Source organism: Ursus maritimus, unplaced genomic scaffold, assembly GCF_017311325.1.
Source record: "Ursus maritimus isolate PB19 unplaced genomic scaffold, ASM1731132v1 scaffold_5, whole genome shotgun sequence".
Classification (NCBI taxonomy): domain Eukaryota; kingdom Metazoa; phylum Chordata; class Mammalia; order Carnivora; family Ursidae; genus Ursus; species Ursus maritimus.
The window spans coordinates 30,099,296-30,116,771 of record NW_024426663.1 but is presented as its reverse complement, the minus strand read 5'-3'; the positions used below and the strand labels follow the sequence as shown (position 1 = coordinate 30,116,771).

The 17,476-nt window shown below is 43.0% G+C and overlaps 1 protein-coding gene across 1 annotated transcript in view; it reads left to right on the top strand.

The window, feature by feature from the left end:
- PDE8B (phosphodiesterase 8B) overlaps window positions 1-17,476 on the top strand; it is a 342,584-nt gene that overhangs the window by 10,581 nt on the left and 314,527 nt on the right. Inside the window, exon 2 of the mRNA XM_040622155.1 lies at window positions 4,455-4,533. The gene's annotated coding sequence lies outside the window, so the exon portion shown is untranslated. The remainder of the gene's footprint in view (window positions 1-4,454; window positions 4,534-17,476) is intronic.

Here is a 17,476-nt window from a genome sequence, read left to right as displayed (position 1 = left end):
TCTCAAATAAACTAAATAAAAAATCTTAAAAAAAATGTTTGGTAGAATTCCACAGTGAAGCCATATGGGCCTGGGCTTTATGAATAGTTTTTTGATTACTAATTCAATCTTTTCATTTGTTTAGGTCTACTCAGATTATCTCTTTCTTCTTGAGTCAGTTTTGGTGGTTTGTATCTTTCTAGGAATTTGTCCATTTCATCCAAATTATCTAATGTGTTGGTATACAGTTATACCTAGTATTGCTTTATAGTCCTTTTTACTTCTGTAAAGTTGGTAATAATGTCTCCTCCTTTGTTTCTGATTCCTAGATGTGCACCTTATAGGAAATACCTGCATAAAATTTATTATCGGGGCTAGTGTCATGATGTCATCCACAATAGTGGTCCATTGATTCCCACAGTGTTTTTTCTGTAGGATCCAGTGGAGACCATGCTCTGAACTCTCAGTGTTATGAAAAGCTCTGCACCCCTGAACAAATAAGGACCTTTTAATCCTGTGGGAACTGTGGATCATGTAACAGACTGTTCCCTCGCTTCAGCTGCTAGGAAGAGACTAAGAGTCAACTACATGGGATGCCTGTTCTATTAATATTCTAGTGCTCCTGTAACAAATTGCCACAAACTAAGTGGTTTAAACAACAGGAATTCATTCTCTCACAGTTCTGAAGGTTGTAAGTCCAAAATCAAAGTGCCAGCAGGGTCATAGTCTGTCTAAAACCTGTAGGGAAAATCCTTCCTTGCCTATTCCTAGCTTCTGGTCGTGGCCAGCCATCCTTGGTTTCCAGCTGTATCACTCCAGTCTCTACCTTTGTTGTCACATGCCCTTCTCCTTGTATGTCTGTGTCTAAGTTTCCCTCTTCTTATAAAGGCACCAGTCATATTGGGGGCACCTGGCTGGCTCAGTTGGTGGAACGTGTGACTCTTGGTCTTGGGGTTGTGGGTTCGAGCCCCTCATTGGGTATAGAGATTACTTAAAATCTTAAAAAATAAAAATAAAAAATAGGGGTGGCTGGGTGGCTTGGTTGGTTAAGTGTCTGCTTTGGCTCAGGTCATGACCTGTTGGGCTCCCAGCTCAGTGGGGAATCTGCTTCTCCCTCTTCCTCTGCCCCTCCGCCCCACCCTTGCTCTCTCATGGGGGGGGGGGGTGGAGCGTGAGCTCTTTCTCTCTCTCTCTCTCTCAAATAAATAAATCAAATCTTAAAAAAAAATAAAGACACCAGTCATATTGGATTAAACACCACCCTAATGACCTTGTCTCAATTTGATTACCTTTGCAAACATCCTATTTCCACATAAGGTCACATTCACAGGTACCTGGGGTTAGGATGTCAACATCTTTTTTTGCAGGGAGGGGTACACTAGTCAACTCCTAACCCTTACCTACCAGTTCCATATGGTTAAGTTTTCTTTGTGCTGATCTTTTATTTTCCTTTTGTACTCATTCCCTGGTTTACTTAGTTGTTTCTTAATTGTATGCATCTTGGCAGAATCTGAAGGAAAGAGGGTGGGAAGGAAGGAAGAAAGGAGAGGAAGGGAGGGAGGAAGAAAAGTTTGCCAAGAAAAATCAAACCTGGGACTTGGGGAACAGAGTTGCAGGAATGGGCAATGGGGTGGGGAAGATTGGCTGGGAAAGTGTTCTCAGAATTACTCTTTTGTGGGGGGCAGGGATGGGAGCAGTGGTTAGCAGCTGCCTACAGCTTAGCCGACCTAGAGAAAAGTGGAAGGTAGTTTGAAGAGCTGAGGATTGGGATCAGGGTATGATCTAGCTACCTTTAAAAAATTTATTTATTTATTTACTTACTTAATTCCAGTATAGTTAACATACAGTGTTATATTTGTTTCAGGTGTACAGTATAGTGAGTCAACAATTCTATACATTACTCAGTGCTCATCGTGATAAGTACACTCTTTATCCCCATCACCTATTTCCCCCATCCCCACACCCACCTCCCCTTTGGTAACCATCAGTTTGTTTTCTATAGTTAAGAGTCTATTTTTTGGTTTGTCTCTTTTTTCCTTTGTTCATTTGTTTTGTTTCTTAAATTCCACATATGAGTGGAATCACCTGGTATTTGTCTTTCTCTGACTACCTTATTTCATTTAGCAGTGCTCCATCCATGTTGTTGCAAGTGACAAGATTTCGTTTGATCTAGCTACTTATAATACCCATATTAATAGACACAATATGGATCCAGGTTTTGTGGTGCTTGAAAGCTGATATAGTGTTCAGAATCCATGTATTCTAGTTATTGGAGACACAGTCCCATATATCGTTGACTTAATGCATGCAGTTTACCTTAGAGGACGGTGTCCTATCCTTACAGGATAGCATTCCCCAAATGGCATCTTAGCTGACAATTTGATAAACTGTTCTAATGGTGTATCAGGCTAGCTGCTTCTAGATGTAAAGATTTTATAGGATCAGCCAAAGCTACTGAATAAACCAACATTTCCTCTCTCATCTGTTCCGCCTCTTAATCCATTACAGTTGTGAATCTTTATCCTTCGGTTACAGCACACCAAGGGTTATCATCACTCCCTTACCAATAGGAGTGGGGTCTTTGTTACCACCGGAGGGCTAAATAATCCAGTTCTAAAATCCCATCCTGAGGTTTGGAGGTTCAGAGGTTCTAAGCTTCTACTTTCTGGAGCCACTCTGGTAGCTACTTTCTTAGCTGGGGCTCCCCCAAATGTAGGGACTGAGACAAGAGCTAAATGCAGTTGGTCTAAGAGGTGATCACAGGGAGCAGGGCTGGGGCAGCAGGGAGAGTAAGAAAGAAACGCATGGCAAAATGAAGAGGCTTGATTTGTTAACAATGAATGTGTCTTTCATATAATGTCTTCATTTTATATTTGTAATTATAATTGTTACAAGAGTTATTCCCATGTAGTGGACTATTTTTCAATCTTCACCTCTTGTCTTTTTCAGACCCAGCTTTCTCATTTTTTATCTTTGTCATTTTCTGTCATCTCATGTTAGAAAACATGTTAACATAGACTTTATGCTTATTTCATTGGATGGCTTTTTGCTTGAAGACTTAATGTAATTATTTAAACATATCTTTGAAGAAATAAAAAATAAAAAATCTTTGAAACTCTACATTTTCACTGTAGTTACATATAAATGCACATTTCTTTTTGCTTGAAACATAGTGAACTAAGCTTCCTCCATATCCTGGAGGAAGTTTTAAGCAAGAGCGTTAATAGTGAGATTTGTATTTTAAGAATACCGCTCTGGGGAAGTAGGGGGATCGTGTTTGAAGAAAATACACTAGAGACCAGTAGGCCAGTTGGACTGTTGCAATATTGCGGGTCAGAACTGAGATCTTTTTGAGATTCAGCCTGTTCAATGTGTAGCAGAAAGTAATAAACAATGGACGATGGGTTAGTAATAAGTAGCTCCACCGTGGTTTGTAGTTCCCCCATCCCTGGCACCTGTCACCTGCCTCGCTGTGCTGGAGGAGACTGAGCCGCTGCTCAGATAGCAACGCCCCCATGTACTCACCTCTAGAAAGTAGTGCTCCCCCGGGTGGCCTTTTCCGGGTCACCGGAGCGAGAGGAGAGCACTGATAGCAGCCCTTCCTATGGGAATTCTCAGGGAGGCGTTAGACATTGATTTCTAGTTCTCAGAACTCTTAGGAAGAGATTGTACAAGCGTCTACCTCAGCATTTCAGTACCTTCTCGGAACCTCAGTTCCCCATCCCGTATCCTGTCGCAGTTCGTGTGCACCCGTTCACCATGCGCTGCTCCGTGCCCGTGACTGTGGGAGGCTTGCAGGACCCACTGGCCACCATCTTACATTTTTCTTCTCTCAGAGTTGTCAAATTCCTCATGAAGGCCCACGGTACACTTCCTGGCCGCTTCACTTGGCCCCGCATTTGCAATTTCTGTTAACCTACAAACCACTGAATGGACAGTCAGACTCAAACCTGTATGCTGAGAGACGCACGAAGCAATGTTTATGCCTAAAGTAAGGACTCCTTGTTTTTTTACGGACACGTCTTAAAGGGGAGAGAGAACAGACAAGAGAAGACGAAGGGCTAGGAGGCAGTGATGCAGGCCTTCCTGTTCGTACCCAGAGTGCCTAGCGAGGGTTATGCTCAGAAAGTGATCTGCTGGGTGCTGCCCCTCCGGCCGCTTGCTCAACGTACTGGCAGGGCCGGGCTGGTGTTGCGGACTGCTTGCTTAAACAGCCATGGGGCTGGTGACAGTGAGCATCTGGAGGCTTATCTCACCACAGCTTCAGGGGGCCGTGTCCCCAGCTGTGGTCAGAGTTGACGGGACCTGACCCTGCTGTCAGACACGCAAGTTTCAGAAGTCCTTACCAACTCCTTTTGCCAAGGGAAAAAGACAAACTTGCACAAAAGAGCTGGTTTGGCTATTTTCTGAGATAATTATAAAGAATAACAAGAACAAGGAACCTTTGATTTTCTTTTGTGTCTCTTTTGCAATAGGAGGAAAGGAAACCATTGCATGTGTGTCTTGGGGATACAACCAGAAGCCCTCAAGCCTGCATCTGGTCCAGGCGCCATGGTAAGAGACTGCATGATGGCCTGGGAGCCAGGGGGATATTTGCCTAGGGTTTATCATCCTGTCCTCAGAGACACTGGATCAGAATGCTGTGGCCCATTGGCTTTGACTATGGCTGCTTGAGAAGATCCAGTCCCTGGATTTGTGAATGATTTCATTAATCCAGAACCTTCCTCTCTGCCCAGCGAAACTTCATTCTCATTCCTCCATTCACACACTCCTGTGAAGCTTTCTTAGACTCTACCAGCTTATAAGGATCTCTCTCACCTAGATTACTCCTGTCCTCCAGTTGGTATCTTGCATGTAAACGTTCACATTGTTTCTTAGAAGGTAGGCTTGCCTTCACAGCTCAACTACAGTTGACCTTGAACAACACAGGGGGTGGGGCTTCGACCACCCCCCTCGGACTTCTCCAAACCTGAACTACTAATAGCTTGCTGTAAACCAGAAGCCTCACCAATAACATAAACAGTCAACTGACACGTGTTTTGTATGTTATGTGTGTTATATACTATATTCTTTCAATAAAGTAAGCTAGAGAAAAAAACATTAAGATCACAAGGAAAAGAAGAGCATTTATGGTACTATACTGATAAAAAAAAAAAAATCCGCATAAAGATGGACCTGTGCAGTACCAACCGTGTTGTACAAGGGTCGGCTATGTAATGATCTCAGTGACAGGACCTGGGTCTCGTGTTTTATATATTCCTTTCATAAAGCCTAGCACAGTGCTGGACAAGTAGGAGGTTTCAGTAAGTACTTGGAGGAGTTGAAAATTCAAAGCGTATACTATACCACTTTTAGGAGATCCTCAGAGTAGTCAAGTTCATAAAGACAGAAAGTAAAAGGGTGGCTGCCAGGGACTGGGGTTGGGGGCGATGGAAATGACAGTTAATGTTTAATGGACATAGAGTTTCAGTTTAGGAAGTTGAAAAAGTTCTGGAGACAGATGGTGGGGACAGTGGCACAGCAGTGTGAGTGTATTAATGCCACTGAAGTGTATACTTTAAAAGGGTTAAAATGGAGGGGCTCAGTCAGTAAGTGTCTCCCTTCAGCCTGGGTCATGATCCCAGGGTCCTGGGATCGAGTCCTGCTTAGGGCTCTCTGCTCAGCAGGAAGTCTGCTTCTCGTTCTCCCTCCATCCCTCCCTCCCCTGCTTATGCTCTCTCTCTCTCCCTCTAAAATACATAAAGTCTTTATAAATAAGCAAATAAAAGGCTTAAATGGTAAGTTTTATGTATATTCACCGCAGTAGAAAAAAGTAGTTTCAAAAAGGCACATTCTGTAGAAATCTGAGGCTCTTCCTCAGTTCTGCCCTCAGCTGCCCTCCCTGGGGCCGTGTGTAGGATCAACGCTGTGTGTGAATGTAATTTCCAGTTTCATGGGCTTGGTGGGTCAGCTCTAGACACTGGGTTCAGCTTCCCACTTGCTATCTCCCATGTTTTGTTTTGTTTTTTAATGAGAACGTTTGTACCAGGCTTTTAGTTTAGATTTGTTTTTGTAATTCATGCGTACGCAAGAAAGGTTAGGAGGAGTCCAAATCTAGCCACGCAGTGTTACAGCTGCCCTCAGAGTAAGGGCAAAAGGGTAGTAGTGATGGTGTGAATGTTCTCAAGTTACTAAAGATCTCAGACTATTCAGCGTCCAGTTTTGTTTGGTTTGTGTCTCTGTAAAAGGGGGTTGATAATAGTAGCTTCCTTTCCCTATAGGGTTGTTGGGAGGATGACATGATAGGAATGGCCCGAAATGCCTCCCAGGGTACTTGAGGCAGAATATAAGCCAGAAAGTACGGCTACTTGTTTATAAATGGCAGCTAAGAATGCTTGGATTTTGTGATTTTAGCTTCGATCTGAGAAGAATGAAAGTAGATCACAGGTGCCCTCTAGACCAACAGTGCCTTGTCTACGGTGTGTGATCCCACATGTAGCCAAATCCCTGAAGGCACCCTTCTGATGCCTGGGGTGGGGGGGTCCCCACTCAGAAAGAAAGGCCTGAGGGCTCCTTCTCTGACTGACTTTCCCCTCTCAGCCAGAAAGAAACTTAGCTGCCAGCAGCTCCTGGGCTCTCGGGTCCCCGTTCGTGCTCTTTCTTTAGTGGAAGTGTGAAGAATCTTGAAACAGGACACGTTGAGACCCAGCTGGGCTGGCTTTCTCCCCTGTGTGGTCAGGGGGATGGGTTTGGCCACTCTTACTTGACTCAGAGTGGGGGAGAGAGTTTTCCCAGTGAAGAGGACTTCTGCCTCCTGAGAAAAAGGGGCGTTGGGCCAAGAAAAATGAGTTGTCCACCCCACACTGAGCTTCATGAAAGACAAAGAAAAATCAGTCCGGGGCCCCACCCTCAAGGATCTTATTCTTTAGTGACTAATGACCTATATGCCATGATAATCTGTTTTCAAAGAACCGTTGCAGTCTGTTTCTTCTTTTCAAAGGGAGTTGAATGCATTGATCTTAAGGGTTTTCAAGCAGGCATCTAAAATCATTTGACTTTGATTTAATATGGGGGACTTACCGAGTTGTGAAAATGAAACTGCTTCAGGAAAAATACTTGAAATAAACTCAAGGCCACATTAACATTTGATTTGCACTTCCAAACAGAAGCTGTTTTTATATTCCTATTTACTCTTATGATATACTGTATTTTTCCCCATGACTCAATAGGATGGGATATTTTTCTCCTTTCTTCAGATAGTTCTCAGTTTGAATGTGACACAGAGTTCCCATTTTCCCCATAAATTACATATTTATAGCACACAGGAATAGCCGGAATGCTGTGTGACTCTCAAAAGTACTACTGTATTTGAATTATAGAGAAAATGACTTAATACGATTCTGAACTTTGGGCCCTCTTGATGTAGCTGGAGCAGGGAGGAGAACAGGACTCCGTGTTCTGGGCCTGGGTCCTGTTTGTTCGGAACACTGTCCTCTGGGCCTGCCCCCAGCTGTGTGCACTTCGGGCAGGCTGACGAGGGGAAGGCCCGGCACAAGCAGTCGGAAGCAGAGCTAGCTCACAAGCAAAGGCACTGCGGTGGTGAAGAACACAGGCTTTGACATCATGCTGCTCGGGTTCAGCTCTGCCGTATACTAGCTCTGAAAGCTTGGAGTGGTTTCTTAGCTTCTCTGCTTCCTTTGCCTTTTCCTCTCTAAACTGGCCTAACAGAAGGAGTCCCGCTTACGGTTGTGACAAGAATTGACTATGCTAGCGTGTGGAAGACCCTCACCACAGTGTTCAGCCCAGCGTGAGTCATCAACGAACCACGACGGTTGTCCCCGAATGAGCTGTAAACAGGACAAGGTTATCTTCTATTCCTCACACCGTTCCTCCCCTTCCTCCTGAGACCAGCTGAGCTCCCTACTTGGGAGGAGATGCCCGTCATTCCCCTGGGAAAGCTAAGTGGGATCTGAGGGTGGAGGAGCACGGAGGGCCCTCAAGCCTGCATCTGGCCCAGACCCCGTGTTGGGGTTTACGTGGGGCTAGTTCTCTCCACCATGGTGAGAGACTACGTGATGGCCTGGGAGCCAGGGACGTATTTGCCTAGAGGGGCTTCAGGATAGTAGATGCCTCCCTTTGCAACTCTGTGCCTTAGGTGACAATGGGCAGCTAGTTGAGCATTTAGGAACTTGGTTTTTTTTATCGTTTTTGTTATTGTTTTTTAATGAATTTTACAGTACAACCTATGTACAATCAAACGCTCCCACTTAAAATGTATAGGTTGATGGGTTTTGAAAAACGTATGAAGCCTTGTAAGCACCGCCTAAATCCAGATACAGAATATTTCCATAATTCCCCCAAATTCTCTTATATCCTGTTCAGTAAACGTTCCTCTCTTCCTACTCCCAGGCAATCCCTAATTTGTTTTTTGTCACTATAGAAAAGTTTGCATTTTCCAGAATTTCGGATAAATGGAATGTAAAAGGCTTCTTTCATTTATCATAATGCTTTTTTTTTTTTTTAAAGATTTTACTTATTTATTTGACAGAGAGAAAGAGAGAACATACAAACAGGCAGAGGCAGAGGGAGAAGCAGGCTCCCCACTGAGCAGGGAGCCCAATGTGGGACTCGATCCCAGGACCCTGGGATCATGACCTGAGCCGAAGGCACTTGCTCAACCCGCTGAGCCACCCCGGCGCCCTTATCATAATGCTTTTGGGATCCACCTATGTGGCGATGTATCAGTGGGTTCTTTTTTAGTGTTGAGTTAGGTTTGTTTATCCGTCCCCTGTTGATGCTCATTTGGGTTGTTTCTGGTTTGGGGTTATTGTATGTATTTTGACAACACCAAGATCAAGAGTCCCATGCTCTTCCAACTGAGCCAGCCTGGCGTCCCTGTGTAGATAAATATTTTAATTTCTTTTGGATAAATACCTGAAGTGGAATTACTGAGTAATATGGTGAGTATATGTTTAAATTTGTGGGAAACGACCAAATGTTTTTGGAAGTAGCGGTCATGTTTTACACTCCTACCAGCAATGTGTGAGAGTTCCGGGGGCCCACATCCTCGCTGACACTTAATATTGTCTGTGTCTTTCATTTTGGTCATTCTAGTGGGTGTGAAATAGTACCTCATTTTTTTTTTTTTAATTTTGGTTTTAATTGGCACTTTCCTAATGGCAAATGATGTGGAGGTCTTCCCATGTGTTTATTGTTCATTAATATATCTTGTTTTGTGAAGTACATTTTCAAATATTTTGCCTATATTTAATTGGTTTCTGTCTTTATAGTTGAATTGTATTAGTTCATTATGTATTCTGCATACAAATTCTTTGTTAGATGTATGTATTGCAAATATTTCTCCTATTCTGTGGGATAAAATAGAGTGATCTGACTGATAGAACAAAATTTAAGGTGACATTCATCACATGGAATCCATGACCTGAATGAAAGGTTAGGAAAACTATAGGTTTCTAATGAGAAGGTCAAGTGTAATTAATTGTCCTCTGATGAGTAGATTTGCGTTGGGGTTTTGCACTTGCAACTTAATAGCTAATTACAAGGATTGCCTGTAAATAGTAAGTAATCTGCACCCCTAATTTCATGTTGGAGATGTCATAATTGCTATTTGTTGAAGGACAGCAAGGCAGATGAAATGAATACTAACCAAAACTTTCTAGGGTCACCCCAAAATGGTGCTCTGAGAGTTGGAGAATGGATCCCAGCTGTATACCACAGACTGAGATGGAATCAGTCGTTTCATATTCATGCTGTGTACCCCGTTGCCTTTGAATCATGGAGGCAGCAGAGACTGCCAGATGGCCTCTCGCTGTTTCCCTTTTACCAGGCCATAATGCATCCAGTTATTTCGGACAATACCATCTTGCTCTGTCCTTCCAACTCTATCTCCCATTTAGCTAATTCCTTTCAGTACTTAGGTAACAGACAGTTCCTATAATTAACCATATCAAGAACATTTGACAGGATTTGACATCCATGCATGACTTTTCCATCTTGGAACAGAAGGGAACTCCCTTAACCTAACAAAGGGCATATACAAAAAACTTACAGCTAACAGCAGACTGAGTGGTGCATGACTGAGTGCTTTTCCCCTTAATACTGAGAAAATCACTTTGGCTGCAGAATGCAGAATGGATTGTAGAGAGGTGGGCAAAAGTCAGGGATAGAATGCCATCTTGGAGATTACAGCAGTAGGTCGGGCAAAGCTGAAAGCCGAGACTTGGGTGGCAGCCGGAGAAGTGAGAGACGTTTGACAGGCAGAATAGGTGGTGCTCATTCACAGATTGGAAATGGGGGTTGAGGGAGCGTTACAAGGGTAACTCCTAGGTATTAGCTTGCTCACCTGGGTAGATGGTGCTGTCACTCATTGAGCAGGGAAATCTGGAAGGTGGGAAATGGCCATTTTCTTCTGCAGGGACCCTACCCTCTCTTCCATGGCCCCTCAAAGTCAATTAGAAGAGTGTGCTATCTGTGGAAGACATATGTATCCGGAAGGGGAGTGAGGTATTTTCAAGCATATGAAAATATATTGAAATACACAGGCCTCCTTGACTACACACGGACATTGAAGGAGAAACACAGGTCTTATGAACTAAATTGTTGCAAAGATACGCTGATTCTGAAATCCTGGAGAAGAAGTGAGAATGGTCTGTTTCAGGATGCTTCATAATAAAGCTCTTTACCGTACTATCTAATTTACATATCTCCACAGTCATGTGAGATAGGATTTTTCTGATACCTGCTTTCAGATGAGGAATAGGAGTCTCAGATTTATTGATTTGTCCAGTATTAATCGATGGTGAAAGGGGGTTTTAAACTTAAATCTTCAAATGGCCAGGGAGATAGTCATCGGCAAGAATTCAGGTCTGTACGGGCTGGGTCTTCTCTCGGAGGCTGCTTCCCTTTCTCCCACCCCGCTCAATCCTACTTACCCTTTAAGGCTCAGTTCAGATTGTTTGTCTTTCATAAATCTTTTTTGTTCATTCCTGCCTACTGATTTCTTCTATTAAAAATTTTAAAGCATATTTTATTTAACACAATATATCAAAATAGCATTTTAACATGTAATCAATATAAAAATTGAGGAAATTTACATTTCTTTCTGTACTCAGTTTCTGAAGTCCAGTGTACATTTCACACTTCCAGCACATCGCAGTTTGGACATATCCGTTCCTTTACCTACTGGCGTCGTCCTCCTCCATTGCCTCCTCTTTCGCTGTCACTGAGAAGATGGTACACTTTCTAGTTGTCACTCTCATGCCTTTCCCCCCAACCATCACCTGACACCCCAGCCCCTCTGTGCCACGTATTTCTAGAGCCTTCTGCGTGGCAGGGCCTAGCAGATGTCCACCGTGAGAGTCATTTTCCAAGCTGCTGTTAATTCCCACCCAAGCAGAGGTGCTTCCAGGTCCCATGTGAGGGGTGAAGCCTCTTCCTGCTCTGTGTTGGTGACTCTGTGACTATGACCCCCATAGACTCAGAACTGGGCAGTGTGGTCACAGCCTGCAGAGTCCAAAGGTGCACCCCCTCCTCTGGGGGCTAGGGTGGCAGGAGTGTAATGGTCCCCAAGCTGCCACCACCTGTGTCTGCCATCACCTGTATCTCTAGCTTCCTCAGAGCCCCTGGTAGCGATGCAGGTCTCTTGGGCATGGTTGGGAGTAGGGAGGCTTGCAGGTTTGATCGCTACCCCCTGCCCAGACCAGGTGAGGGGTGGGAGAAGCATCCTCTTCCATATTTGGACCTCCCCATAGAACTTGCTCTTTGTATCATTCTGTGTGATATGTGTGTGTTTACCCTACACCATTTCGTCCTATTATTTAAATATGCATCTGTTCATGTATAGATTCCTTATTTTTCAACCAATAGTTACTGAATGCATGTGCACAAGACACTATTCTGGATGGTCGTTCTGTATTTAGGTCTAGAAATCTCAGTAAAACTTTAGTATATTTTTTCTGCTGTTTGGGGCGGAATGCAAGCAGGAGGCAGGCTGAAGGAGAACGTGAGTGGAGGGGGGCTTGTTCTCAGCCTTGTTCTCTTGGGCCTGGATACTGGAGAGTCGTGGGGTACTTCAGGGTACTCTGGGTGCAGGGGAAAGGTGGCGTCCACCATGTGAAGGCCAACCTCGGTCTCCTGTGAAGCCCACGTGACGAATAGAAGAAGAATTTTGTTTTCTAAGCCATTTCTCTGCCTGTTTCTTAGACCAGTGTCCCTTGTGTGTGACCTTAGTGTGAATGACCATCTTAGTGATTCTAACAATGACAACAGAAAGTTAAAACGTAAAAGCTTTCTTTAATTGTGCAATCTATAGAAACCGATCTGCATTTGGTCAACACAGAATGCTCCCAGTCATAGGTGCATTTTTCTGGATACCCCCCCACATCATGTGGAAGCCCACCTAGTAAAAAAAGGGGTGAAGTTTCACCAGAACGGAGAAGCATCCCCTTAGCTGTTTTCACAGGAATGGGAATAAGATGGAGCCATATCCTCTTAGCTCTTCCGCTTTTTCTGATATCTTAGTCCGGATATCCCTAAAGTAAAGTCGAGACAAAGAATCATAAACAGGTAGTTTATTTGAGAAAGGATACTAGACACCAGGCGTGAGGAATGGGGGAGTGTAACAGGGAAGGTGGAAAAACCGATACAAGATTGCACTCTCAATACACAGGTGACCGATAAGCACATGAAAAAGTGCCCAATATCACTAGTCATTGGGGAAATTAAAATTAAACGATATACCTGCTGAATGTCTGCTAGAATGGATAATTACAAGACTGGTTTCAACAAATGTTGGCGAGTCTGCAGAACAGTTGCAGCTCTCATACATTGTTGGTACGAGTGTAAAATGGTGCAGCCGCTTAGAGAGGTCTGGCAGATTGTTATAAAATGAAACACACATCTCTGTGGCCCAGCAGTTCCTTTCCTAGATATTTACTCAGTGCAAATATCAAATACGCAGCTACAAACAGCCTTGTATGATGACGTTCATAGCAGCATTATTTATATTAGTAAACGACTAAGAACAGCATAGTTACAGAACGGATAGGCAAACTGCTATGTTCATGCTGTGGAGTACTGCTCAGCAGTAAAAAGGAAGACTATTGCTACAAGATATGGATAAATATTAAAATATGCTGGGTGAAAGAAGTCTCTATGTTTCCATTTACACAAAAGAGTATATATTTCCATCTGTATGAAGTTCTAGAACAGGCAGTCTACAATGAAGAAAAATCAAAACAGTGGTATATGTGTGTTTAAATGGGGATTGACAGAAAATGGGCATGAGGCAGTGCTCTATATCTTTAGAGGGTTTGGGTTACACAGGTGAATTTATTTTTCAAAAATTATTTAATGGTGTACTTAAGATTGTTGCATTTCTTTGAATGTAAATTTTGCCTTAAAAGAAAAAAGTCATAAAGAGATACTGAATTCTAGTCTGTGATATTCATGCTGAATTATTTAGAGGTGAACTATACTGTTGTCTGCAAATTACTTTGAAATGCGTTAAAAATAAAATTAATAGAGGGATAGATAAATGCATACACACGTAATGAAGAAAGAGTAAAATGTGAATGGTACAGTCTAGGTAATGAATACATGGGCTTGGCTGTGAAGTTCTTTCAACTTCTCTTTATGTTTGAAAATCTTCAACTTCATAAAGAGTAGGGTAAAAAAAATACAGGGTCAAGTTACATAAAGCTGAGCAAATGGTGTTCAAGCCCATTGGAATCTTCTGAGGAGTCTTAGGATATCTAGTCAGAACCTAGCTTGTGGGTGATGAAAGGGAAAGCATTTATCCATCATGTGAGTACTGGATGGCCTCTTGCAACCCCTTAGAGAATTCCCATTGTAGGTACACAGCATGGGCTAAGGTGGGATGCTTCAGATTACATCTGGGTGCAGCTGGTCAAAGCCTGTGCAGAACTGGTCACTTGCAGGATTGGCTGGAGTTAAGAGTCAGATAAGAGGATATAACGTGCTGCAGAAGGACTGTGTTAGTTACCTATTGCTGCAAATGGATTACCCCAAAGCGTAGTATCTTACAACAAACAATTATTATCCACAGTTTCTGTGGGTAAGGAATTCACGATCAGCTTAGCTGGGTAGTTCTGCCTCATTGCCTCCCATGATATTATATCCAGTTTTTAAAGCTAGGGCTGCATTGATCTGAAAACTTGATTTAGGGCTGAAAGAACCATTTCTAAGGTGCCTCACAATATGGCTGTTGGAAGGAGGCTTTGGTACCTCCACTCTGTCAGCCTCATAGTTCAGGGCGACTTGGTGTCCTTATGACATGGCACCTGGCTTCCTCCAGAGTGAGTGATGAAGTGGGGGGGGGAGGAAGGGGAGAGATAGTTGGGGGTGTGCGTGTGTGTGTGTGTAGGCGGGGGATAGGAGGGGACAGATGTGTGTTGCATGCCTTTTATTTAGTCTCAGAGGTCTAGAGACACACTGTCACTTCCTCCATGTTCTAGTCCTTATAAGTGAGTCACTAAATATAGTCCACACTTAAGGGGAAGTAGTTTTCACCTTTTGAAGGAAGGACCATCAAAGCATTTGAGGGCATACTTTTAAACTACAACAGGTTTTTTTTTTTTTTTTTAAAGATTTTATTTATTTATTCAACAGAGATAGAGACAGCCAGTGAGAGAGGGAACACAAGCAGGGGGAGTGGGAGAGGAAGAAGCAGGCTCATAGCAGAGGAGCCTGATGTGGGGCTCGATCCCATAACGCTGGGATCACGCCCTGAGCCGAAGGCAGACGCTTAACCGCTGCGCCACCCAGGCGCCCCTACAACAGGTTTTTAATAGAGTTCAACCTCTTATTTTTTAGATACTTTATGCTCTGTATTTAGTCCAGTCTGGCCAGAGTCTTCTTAGAGGTAGTGGCCAGACCCAGATGCTACAAAGATTCAATGCAGGAGGGTTAGTAGAAGAAGTTACCATCCTTGCTGCTGTAACAGGTCCCAAGTCTGTAATTTGTCATTTCCCTTTCCCACTATCTGCTCAGGTTTCCTTTGTCCTCAGTCAGTTCTTTGACCAATCTAGGTTGCTTTTCTTTTCTTTCTTTTTTTTTTTGTTAAAGATTTTATTCATTTATTCGACAGAGATAGAGACAGCCAGCGAGAGAGGGAACACAAGCAGGGGGAGTGGGAGAGGAAGAAGCAGGCTCATAGCAGAGGAGCCTGATGTGGGGCTCGATCCCACAACGCCGGGATCACCCCCTGAGCCGAAGGCAGACATTTAACCGCTGTGCCACCCAGGCGCCCCTAGGTTGCTTTTCTGATGGATGACTCAGACCTTCATCTCTGAGGGCTCTGAGGCTTTAGTTGTCTTTGTAAGGCCATGATTGCTGCAGTTGCCCATTTCATCATCCCCAGTCCCAGAATCATCAGTGTCCCGCTGACTCTTCTGTGTTCCAGGTATACTCTTCCCTGCACACACTATGTAGCAGCAGCCTAGCTCCTCGTGGTAATCAGAGCCAGTTACTCTTTCCAATAGGGTAACACCTTTCTTTGCTTGCTGCTCTAACTGCCATGAGGAGTCCAAAGTTAACAGATGGCAGTAATGTCCTCAAGTTCAGAGGAAGCCCAACCATTTCCCCTAGGGAAGTATTTTCCTACTCAAAGGAAGGACTGTTAATTCAACAGAATCCAACTATGGGGATAGGAAACACAAAATTTTATTTAGGTCATAAAGAGTGACGGGGAGAGGGGGGCCAATCTACTTCCACCTCACATTTCTTGGACCAGTGTTGCTAGAAATTGGCGAACATGGCACCCTATACCAGCTGTTGCTTTAGAACATATATACAGTATTCTGGAGGATGGTGTCCTAACAACAGGATGTTGTCCCTGAGCTGACACTTCAGCTAAGTTATTAAAATGACCTTCCAAGAACTTCTGCTTCCAGCCATGATGGAGAAAGCCAGTCTGGAATTACCTTTTGAACATAAGCAACTACAAAACTAAACAAAATGTAGGAAATCATTGTTTTCAAACATTGGACAAGAGCTAAACAAGATTGTGATCCCTGAGAAAATGAAAACAAATGGGGCAAGACCTACCATTATATAGACTTTCTGCTTGCGGGTAGTTCCAAGACTGTGTTTAAGAAAGAGGAAACCAGGGGGTGCCTAGGTGGCTCAGTTGATAAGCGTCTGCCTTCGGCTTTGGTCATGATCCCAGAGTCCTGGGATTGAGCCCCGCATTGGGCTCCCTGCTCAGCGGGAAGCCTGCTTCTCCCTCTCCCACTACCCCTGCTTGTGTTCCCTCTTTTGCTCTCTCTCTGCCAAATAAATAAATAAAATCTTAAAAAAAAGAGAAAGAAAGAAAGAAAGAAAGAAAGAAAGAAAGAAAGAAAGAAAGAAAGAGGAAACCATAGAGAGTTAAGTAGATAAGAGATTTGGTCAAGAAGATCAAGATAATTTATAGTAACTATAAGAAGACCAAGGCAGAATACCTGAGAGGAATGACTATGCAAAAAGAGCTCAAGCAATCTGTGTAGGAATCCCCTTTAGTCTTTGTCCGAATATCAGTCTATTCAGGAATACAGTGAAATTCCAGATGTCTCAGCAAGAACAACTTTTAAGGAAAGACCAGTTATGTGTCAGCTGTGAGACAAACAATAACCGGAGTTTACACAGGGCTGGAAACCATTTGAATTCCCTCCAGCCAGAGTAAAGAGACCTTGTTGAATACACATGAAATTCCATAGAAATCCTAGAAAGACACCACTTTGAAGTGGGGCTAAGTTGCACCTCAAGCAAATGCTATTCTAAACCATATTAGAAGAGCCTAAAACATACCTCAAAAGGATCAGACTAATCTTAAAGTAAAACTCTAAAAGAAAAAGTCCAATACTTATTAAAGATTTACAACAAAGTCTAGCACCCAACAATGGACAATTTGCAATAGCTAGAATTCAACATAAAATGAATAGACCTATGCAGACTCAGGAAAATATGAATGATAATCAAGAGAAAAATTAGTCACAAGATCCAGACTCAGACATAACAAAGACTATGGGATTAGCAGACAAGAATGTTAAGGCATCTATTAGAATTATGCTCCATATACTCAAAGATTAAGAAAGAACATGAAAATGATGAGACAAAAAATGGAAGATTTAAGAAGGATTCAACTCAAGCTTCTAGAGATAAAAATAAAATATCCAAAATTAGCACACTGGTTGGATATAATAATAAATTAGACACTATAGAAGAAAAGAGCAGTGAACATAATGACATAGAAAAAAAAACGATCCACATTGAAGTGCGGTGAGAAAAGAGTGAACAACAAAGCATCACTGAGGTATGGAATAATATCTAGTGGTCTACCATCTGTGCATTTGATTATCAGAAGGAAAGGAGACAAAAATGTCTAACTTTTCACGTCTATCAGGATGCCATTATTTTATTTTATTTTTTCAAATGGAAAATAGGCATTGGTGAGGACGTGGAAAAATTGGAACCTTGTGCTTTGCTGGTGGAAATGTAA